This window comes from Kogia breviceps, chromosome 8, assembly GCF_026419965.1.
Source record: "Kogia breviceps isolate mKogBre1 chromosome 8, mKogBre1 haplotype 1, whole genome shotgun sequence".
NCBI classification, from domain to species: domain Eukaryota; kingdom Metazoa; phylum Chordata; class Mammalia; order Artiodactyla; family Physeteridae; genus Kogia; species Kogia breviceps.
In genome coordinates, this window is record NC_081317.1 from 60,962,363 (window position 1) to 60,972,691 (window position 10,329).

Consider the following 10,329-nt stretch of genomic DNA (forward strand, 5'->3'; position numbering starts at 1 on the left):
GAATAGAAGTCTGCTGTAATTATTATATTTGTTCGTCCATAGATAAGGTGTTTTGGGGGCTTCCCTGGAGGCGCAGTGGTTGAGAGTCCGCCTGCCGGTGCAGGGGACACGGGTTCGTGCACCTGGTCCGGCAAGATCCCACATGCCGCGGAGCGGCTGGGCCCGTGAGCCATGGCCGCTGAGCCTGCGCGTCCGGAGCCTGTGCTCCGTAGCGGGAGAGGCCACAACAATTAGAGGCCCGCGTACGGAAAAAAAAAAAAAAAAAAAAAAGTGATAAGATGTTTTTCTCTCTGTCTTCTTTCAAGAATTTTCCCATTGTCTTTGGTATTTTACAGTTTGAATATGATATACATAGGTGTGAGATTAAAAAAAAATCTTTTTAGTATTTTTCCTGAGTGGTACTCTCTGAGCTCCTAAACCTGTGGTTTGATGTCCTTAATTTTAGGCTCTTGGGTATTTCATGATGATTCCTCTTCCTCTTCCCCTGTGAGAACTATGAGGGAATTTTTTCAAATCTTCAGTGAGAAGCTGGTGGGTGTGCTAAAGTTAAACCCCATGACAGTATGGTGGCCTTTGGATATTATGATCCACAGGAGTTTCTCACGCATTCTAATTCATATTCAGCCTCCCAACAATTCATTGAACTTACTTTTTAAATGTTCCTGTCCTTTTCTGGTTCAGTGGTTTCTACTCCAGACTTACATATTTTGGCTGTGATCATCTGAATGCACCCGTGTCTCTAGATTTTGTGTTGGCAATTTGGCCTGAAACCTTAGTTCTTTGATATGTCTCAAAACATCATTGAATTTCATTTTGTCCGCTTCTCAGGATATGAGTGATATCTTCCAATGTCTGAACTGAACCAGAAGCCTTCTGCTTAGAATTGTTCATATTTACTTTGTAGACAGATATTGTTAGACCATTTTGCAATTGTTAGCTAACAGGCTTTATGTCTCAAAAGACTTTTTAAAATAAATAATTCATAATACATTAAAAAATTTGAAGTTGCACAACTATGTATTTAGTATCCATCAATTCAAAAAATCCACTTCAAGGTAGAATGTTCTTTTTATCTTTCATTTTGTCTTTAACAATTCTTATGTAAAAACAATAATTTGCAATCATTATTTTTTGTAACGAGCAGATTAATACAAGATTTTGAAGCTATAGAGGCAAACGTACGTGGGTTAGGGCCATATTAAGAAAAATTAACATTTAAGATATATTAATGGTAAATTAGTATCTAGTTTTCAAATATTTTCATATAAAACTTATTTCTTATCAAGTTAATTTTCCATAGTTTATTGTACCTTTGTAATCAGTAGAATTTCTATTAAAGAAATTTGAAATAACAGCCAAACATCCTGTAATTTAGCTACTCATTTAAAGAGGAATTATCTTGAACTGATAGAATCTTCAAGTTTTAATGTTTATCAAAAAAGTATTAGAGGAGTGGGCAGGAAAGAACTGTTTCAGTTGTCCCCTGTTTTTTGAACAGTTTCTTAGTTAAAGATCTCTAGTTTTACTTAGGTTTGAAAGAAAAAGTAGAGCAGTGGAAGTTTAAGTATATTATAGCCCCAGGGAATTTGGATATGGAATAATTTAAATAGTAAACCCATTTCTTTCCCAGCTCCTAAGGAGATGTTTAATGGATTTTCAGTGGAAGCTTCATAACACTGCACAGTGGGGAATCAGTTTTCATCCAAATTCAAGGGAGAAAATGACTCTTTGATCCCAAAGAGGTTAAAATGCCTTCCCTTTACCATTACAGAGAGAAAAAATATATTGTTAATGAGTGAAAAGGGATTGTGGAAGAGAAAATAAAGTTGTAAAAGCACATAGAAGTACAAGACGACTGCATGAGAGCATGCAGTTGAGAGAGCATATGATTAATTTCTAACATATAAAAATTTATTGTTTATTCAGTATAATCGAATCACTGTTATTAAAGAAGTAGCTATACTTGAGTTGACTGTATCATGACTACTATATTAAACAAACAAGCCAAGCAAGGTTAAGAACTTGTTAGTAAGTAGACCTGTAATCTATTATTTGTTTAAGAGGAAAATGTGCCCATTTGAACCTTCAAACACATTTTTTAAAACCTTATCTTCTTAAATAATCAAAAAGTCTGTTTTCCACATTGAATATGACTACAATCAACAAAGCTAAAATTATCTTGTCTAAGCATAACATACAGATGAATTATCAAACAGGTCATAGATGTAGAAACAGTGGAAATGGGTCAAAGTAGAAAAAGTGTTCTCTAAAATAAATGCAAACATTAAACCTTTGCTGATATTTGAAGAGAGAAAACAATGTGTCCTCTCATGAGTTATCATGTCCCTGTTTCCTCTGAAGTACACAATCTGAGAAGAATTTAGAGAAAATGGCACAATCCATTTAGCCATATTAATTTTAAATTTAAAATCATTTTGCAAAGAAATTTTAAAATATTTCAGTGACAACTGAGATGTATTTATGAGGCTCTACAGAATAATTCAGTACTCCTAAGTAAATTGTGTTCAGATGTCTTATTTTGGTGTGAACTATATCTGATCATTATAAAACTCTGGCACTTTAAATTACTTTCTCAAAATATAAGCATTGTATACCCAAATGGCAATAGTCAAATACTGGGCAGTTGAAAACCATTGTTTGCTGTACATACTCAACTACCCTATTTAACCTGACATTTTTGAGAAGTTGAGTAAAGTTTTATGATATTGAGTTAGCTGTATTATCAATATCCAGTGATAAATATAATATCAATAATTTACTTGATACTGATAATACACACTAAACATACTCAGACTACACTAGGAGGTAACAAGATTATGGCCCTTATGCTATTTAGATTGATATTTAGTTTACATATAGACTTTTGATGAAATCAAAATAGGCAATGAGCAATTTACATTAAGTAAATTTTTGTCTTTTTTTAAATGAAAATCTAGTTAGAAACTAAGTAACTGGTATCAAGAGGAGACCAGTAATTTGCATTGTGAATTTTCACAAATAAATTAACTTTTGACTGTATTTATTGGGATTAAACTTTCCTAGGCTAATTTAGCACACACTTTTATAGACTAGACGACTGAATGAGGATTAAGATGGAAAGTGGAAATTCTAGAGTGTGACCAACGCTGTCAGAGGGTCAGGACCATTAGCTGTTTTCATATAAACTAAAATGTGGTGCACACACTTCTTAATAACATTTTTAGCTTAGGCCCCACCTACACCAAGATTTTGTTTCTAAAGTGTCTGCTCCTCTGTGTCCAGAGAGGAACACTCAGGAGAGAAAAACCCAGTTTATGTTTCCTTCTGACAATCACTACTCAGGATTCTTTTTTTTTAAATAAATAAAGATTGTAAATGTTTAAAGTGTTCAACATGGGGTTTTGACATAAATATACAGAGCGACATGATTACTGTAGTCAAGCTAATTAGTATATCCATCTCCTGAGATCCATTCTCTAAGCAGATTTCTAGGATACAATACATTAGTACTAACTGTAGTCACCATGCTTCACATTAGATCTCTAGAATTAATTCATCCTACATAACCACAACTTGCACACTTTGCCCACCCTCTTTCCGTTTCCCCCAGCTCCTTGCCTTGGGTACCTGACTCTTAAACTAGCAAATACTCTGTTCAAAGTGTGTTATACTGCATTTCATTGAAGTAAAGATGATTTTGATTATAAAGGTATATCTTTATCTGCGTTCTACTAAGAAGAAAAAAAAAACCTGGCCATGAAACTATGACGCAATATTTTCTTCTCAATTTGAATTTTATATTATTCTTTTGGCCAGAGCCCAAGACATACATTTATATTATTTATCATTTTGGTATACACATGAAACAGGAAATATAAATTAAGGAATTAGTTAAGGTCTTTATAAAGCTTCATAACAATCATATCAAACTCCTGTTTTCTACCCAGAGTGATTCAGGTTCATGGTTTTTCACATAGCATTGTCTTCTGCACCATCATGAGAGTTACTGAAGCAACATTTTCAGAGTAGTCCTCCCTGTTGTCTCTAGGATTTTATTCTAAGTCATCAATATTCTTTTGGTAAATTTTAATACCGGCTCTTTTCTTTTTTGATTGTGTGTCACATAAATTAACTATTTAAAGCGAACAATTCAGTTATATTTGGCACCTTCACAATGTTGTATAACCATTACCCCTCTCTAATTTCAAAAGATTTTCACCACTCCCCTAAACAAAACTTGTATCCATTAAGCAGTTACTCCTCATTTTCTCCCTGGCCTCCCTAGTCCCTGGTACCCATCACCCTGCTTTCTGTTTCTATGGATTTACCTATTCTGGATATTTCATATAAATGGAATCAGGTAATATACGATCTTTTGTGTCTGTTGTCTTTAACTTCACATAATGTTTTTGAGTTTTATCAAGATTGTAGCATGTATTAAGACTTCATTCCTTTTTATGGCTGACTGATATTATATTGTATGCATATTGCCTAATTTTCTTATCTATTTATCAGTTAAATATTAAGGTTGTTTCTACCTTTGACTCTTGTGAGCGATTCTGCTATTACCATGCATTTTCAAGGTTTCTTTTTTGAGTGTCTTTATTTCTTTTGGATATATGCCTAGAATTGGAATTACTGGGTGATTTGATAATTCTTTGGTTAACTTTGTAATGAACCACCAAACTAGTTTCCACATGTATAGACAACACATTATTAAAATCATGCCAGAATATATTATGGAATATTTGAAAACAATACCCTGGAATTATAATCCTTCTTCAAATCGTTCTTAAGAGATCTCTTTACTGAAAATTCAAAGAGTTGTCCCTCATACAATCAGATGTACTTGTCAAGTTTTCACATGTATAAGTAAAGACAACTATATCATTACTGCAACTCACCATCAATTAAGAAATGTTAAATTGGGCATAAAACATATCTAATTAGTGAAATTAGAATTTTTAAACATCATCCTTCATTCACATGTATTTAGGAGATGTTTTTGCTTACTTAGGAATTGAAAATAAACAATGCTTACTAATTACTACTGCAAAAAACATTAAAAAAATATTTACAAAATGTTATCTCAAGCAAGGTAAATTTCACTGCACCCTTTACCACTTAATGAAAAAATACTTTAGTTTTTGTGTGCAATATGTTTATTTCATTTTGTCTCTTTTAACTTTTATTATGTATTTTAAACATAATGTATACATGTAGGTATGGAATTTTATATTTTCTACTTATTTACTTTTCTAATGGTACATTTCTAGAAGGAATGCCAAGTTGACAGGGACCTAACAACACAGGGCAGATCTAAGTTCTGGTAGTTCTAGATCTTTAAAACTCTGGATGGTTCTTTTTAAGAATAATAAGAAATTATAATTAAAAATTAGATACAAATGTTAATATTTATCTAGAATTAAGAAGAAAACACAATTCCAAATTTTAGAATCTGTTGATTGCCACAAGCATCCGAAACTCCTAGGAACTTGGGAGGGATCCACATGAGAGATCTTGAAGTTTGGACTACCTTGGCTTCTCAGAAAATCCACCCATATATTATGCACTGTGGGTAACTAATCATTTTCTTCTATGTATTTGCAGGCAAGAAAAAAAATGGACTGAACCCCAGAAACATGACAAATGCTTTGAAAATGGCTTTGGACTAAAAGAGTCTCTCTGTGTTTCATAATGGAATCATTTTGCTTATGAAAAATGCCAGTGAGGATGTCATAGAATGCTTGCTGCTGCTGGAAGATTCAAAGGTATCTAATCTAATATTCTTACTTTATAGTTGAAGAAAATGAGTGACAGAGATGTGAACTAACTTGTACAATATCATAATTCTAGCTAAAAGAATACCAGAATGCAGCTTTTGCCCAATTTCAGTGCACTTATTTTTCTAATGTTGAACAAATAACTCTAGAATTACCCAGACTTTTAGTACTACTAAATTCTGTAAATTGATCCAATTAGGGAGACATAATTAGGGAAGAAGATGATGGAGGAAAACAAAGGAAACCAGGAGCCATTGGGCATTTACTATGTGTTAGTAACTGTGCTTTGTTCTTTATAATATAGTCTCATATTTAATAATCACATAATCGCTGTCCTCATTTTACAGGTAAGGACACTGAAACTCAAAGATGATATCTAACTTGATTTAGTTTTCTTTCTACTGCAAGTTACCTTGTAAAAACAAGGGGTCCTATGTACTGCTGCATATATTTGCCTTTGTCATTTCTACCTCTACATCCTTTCTTGAGCTTTCATACATCTTTTTCACCTGTCAAATGATTAATTATCCTTTGAACATAAGATTAACTGTAAATAGATTCTTCCCAAACATACCATGGGAATGTGTCAGTGTATTCACATACAAAGAGCTCACATAAAGACATCATGTGACAAGTAGTTTATCAGTGTTAGAACAAGGTTGCTTGAGAGATCATCAAAGGGATAAGTCTTTCCAGAATGGTCTGTCCTGAGAAAGCATCAGAGAAGCCATTGCATTGAACTATATTTTGAGGGATAAAAAGACATACTACTCCAAGCAAACCATGTGAAGTTTGAAAAGTATATCCCAACTTGGCTAAAGCAAAAGGCTTTCATTGAAAAGTGGTGCAAAGGAATGCTGATGAACTGGTTAGAACCTGTAAAACCAGAGGTCTTGCTTATTGATGCAAGCAATTTGTGTTTCAATTAATAGCTAATGGAAACATGCTGGAGATTTTTATTATGGTAACATTAATAAAGAAATAGCTTTCAGGGCTTCCCTGGTGGCGCAGTGGTTGAGAGTCCGCCTGCCGATGCAGGGGACGCGGGTTCGTGCCCCGGTCCGGGAGGATCCCACATGCTGCAGTAGCGGCTAGGCCCGTGAGCCATGGCCGCTGAGCCTGCGCGTCCGGAGCCTGGGCTTCGCGACGGGAGAGGCCACAACAGTGAGAGGCCCGCGTACCGGGAAAAAAAAAAAAAAAAGAAATAGCTTTCAGAAGATCATCCTCAATATATAGAATGAATATGAGGAGAGAAAAATGATGGCAGAAGGCAAGTGAGACAGTTATTAAAAGCAAGGTGTAAGCAACTAGAAATGGAAGTGACATATATCCTATTTATAAAATCCAACTTACCATTAGCTTTTGTGAAGGCAGAATCATGCTTCTTTCTTTGTGTTACCTACCTTATTTTTGTCTGAGTTCTGCAAATACAGAAACTGCTCCATTAGAACTCATGAGTGACAGTTTATTTTCTAAATCTCTTGCTTCTCACTAGTACATCACTCTCCCCTTCTGATCTGACCTCTAATCCCCAGTCAATAGAGCATGAGACAGTGACAAATTCCTTTGACTCTTCAATCAATAAGTAGGTGGCTTAGCAAAGATTAATAATGATGATCATCATTCTTTGTAAGTCTGACATTGTCATTCAGACATCTGAGAAGATGGATAATTAGACCATATTCAAAGTAGTGAAACATGTATGAGTTTCATAAAAATAATAAGATAGAAAGAACTTTTCAATTGTGCTTAAATACTTGTATTTTATGCTATGTAAAATACAACCTGTGAACAATGAATCCAATTGTACTTTTATTTTCCCTTTATCTACTTATCAGCAAAACCAAAATAAGACAAATGTAATATTTTCCAGATATTACATTAATGTAGAAATAATGTGGAAATAGGTGATTTATGTTTTGATACATTATGAAGATTATAGGGATTTCAGCCTGTTTTACAATGTTTAAATAATAAAAGCAATCTATATTTCTAATACTTCGATTGATATATGCCAAGATTCTCTAAGTTTCCACCATTTAAGAAGAAATCTATTGGAGAGATCATAAAGAGAACAGTTATTCAGCCACATCCTGCAGTCTTAGAAGGAAGTTAGGTAGGGTAAATGGAGTAGATTAAAACTGGCAGAAAATTATATATTTGGCATCCTAACATAGACTCTGTCTCTGAGAAAGGATCTCAGGGTTTTGAAGATTTGGGCTGGGACGCCTGTTGTGTGGTTTTCTAGGCTTGAACCCTATTCGTTGCAAGAGGTAGTATGAGAGGGCAATGCAGATGCTTAGAGAAGTTATTTCTCAAAGTTTTGCTAAAGAACACTCACTTTAGAATATATTCAGGAACTTCTTAAAGGGGTAGCATCAGAGAAGACATCTCATTGACTGCATTTTGAGAACTCACAATATAAAGAGATACAATTCCAAGTAAACTCTGAGAAGAGACTCATTGAATTAGAATCTCTGGTAGGAGAATGTCAAATCTGCATGATTAACAATAATTTTCACGCACTTGAGTACTTGAACAATGGTCTCCAAACTTTTGCTCATATTACTCTTAAAAGAAATTTGAAAAACCTACATTCCTACACATTTAAGGTTTTCTTCAAAAATTTTAACAATTATTTTTGTGATGTGAACACTTAAGATCTACCCTCAGAAAACTGCAAGTGTATGGTGCAGTAACTAACCATATGAGTCCATGGATGTGCTAATTAACTTAATTGTGGTTATCATTTCACAGTATATACATCTATCAAATCATCATGTTGTATAGCTTCAATAATTATTAGTATATGGGCAAACATGCCTCAAATACACTCCCAATCAGTTTTCCCAATTGTATGAATTTTAAAGCAAACCCAAGACGTCATACTATTTCATATACATTTACACTAGCGTATTCACCTCTAAAAAGTAGTCTCTTTTAAAACATACCACAATTCATTCCAAAACATTAAAAATAACAATAATTCCTTAATATAATTAAATATCAGGTCCTTGTCAAAATTTTTCTGCTTGTCACATAAATGCATGTATGTGTTTTAAATTTATAGAAATAAGTATCGTAATGAAATCCACGTGTTATATTTAGTGGATACAACAATGAATTTTCTTTCAGTCAGTAGCATTGCTGTTGAGTAGAACTTTTTGTGATAATAGAAAACCTTTGTATTCATGGTCTTCATTTGTAGCTATTGTGCCCTTGAAATGTGCTAATGTGAATGAGGACCTGAATTTTTTATTTATTTAATTTTTATGAATTTAAATTTAAATAGCCACATATAGAAAGTAGCTACAATATTGGAAAGTGAAGATCAAATAAATGACCCTCCATCTCTCTTTTGTCTTTTACTTACAATTTATCTGTTAAAATTAATCAGATTTTTTTGTTTAATCAGTATCCTATAGTCTGGATTCTATAGGCTACATCCTTGAAATCATATTGAACATCTTCCTCTGCTCATATATTTTCTGTAAATTAGTACTCGGATCTAGAAGTCGGATCAGTTTAAGATTGATTTTTGGCAAGAATATGCTGTAGTTACTTGCTATTGTATTTTTCCATCAGGAGGTCTCTATGTCTAATTGCTTCCTTTTTTTGATTGTTGCCTAAATCGATGATTTCACCAGTGGTTACAAATGGTGATATTCTAATTCGTCCTTTCTTTTCATTAAGACCAGGATACTCTTCTAAAGAGACATCCCATTCTCATTTAAATAGTTATCCAGAAATATAGTTTGCACAGTAAGGCAAAACAGATTCTTGATTCTTAACCTTTCTTTCCAGTTTTCAAAATAATGACTGGTTTCTCTAGAACCCTATAATGTTAGTCAATTATTGTTATTATATTATAATATTATTCTCTTTAATTTATTTATTATTCTCTTTAATACTATTATGAGCTCATGAATTTAAATAAATGTGATGTATCTCAATCCATTGCAATTCTTCTTCTTGATAATCAAGCTTTTCTATCTTTGAGTCAGTGAGACTGTCTTCAAGTTTTTCCTGATCACTTACATGATCCTAGGAGTCTGTGAAAACATTTTCTGCTTCATTACATGATAAGATGAACCCAGGGTCATCTAGTGTACTTCTTGGCATAGAACTAGAATCAGTCATACCTGAGAAGCCATGGATTTATTTAGTTAGAAAGAATTTTAGAGACCACAACTTGGTCACTAGGTTGGCCACTTTCTTTCTTATTAAAAGCTAATAAAAAAAGATGTTTAAAATGCCTTTATGAGTTCATATCAATACTTCCCCCAAAATTCAGTATTCTAGGATTTTTCCTTAACCTCTTTGAACTTATATCTCTCTACCCCTTGTCCAACACAGAAAATCCTAATTTTTAAATGATATCAATATAAAGTAGTCCTGTTCTTTACCCCACAATACATGCATAATCTTTTCTGGATGGAAAAATGAAGTAATGTATAAAGTACTAGATTTTCACAAAAGAAAATTTTTACAGAGTAATATTGACTGTGTTAAAAAACTAAATTCTACTAAGTAAGTTAAATGAAAG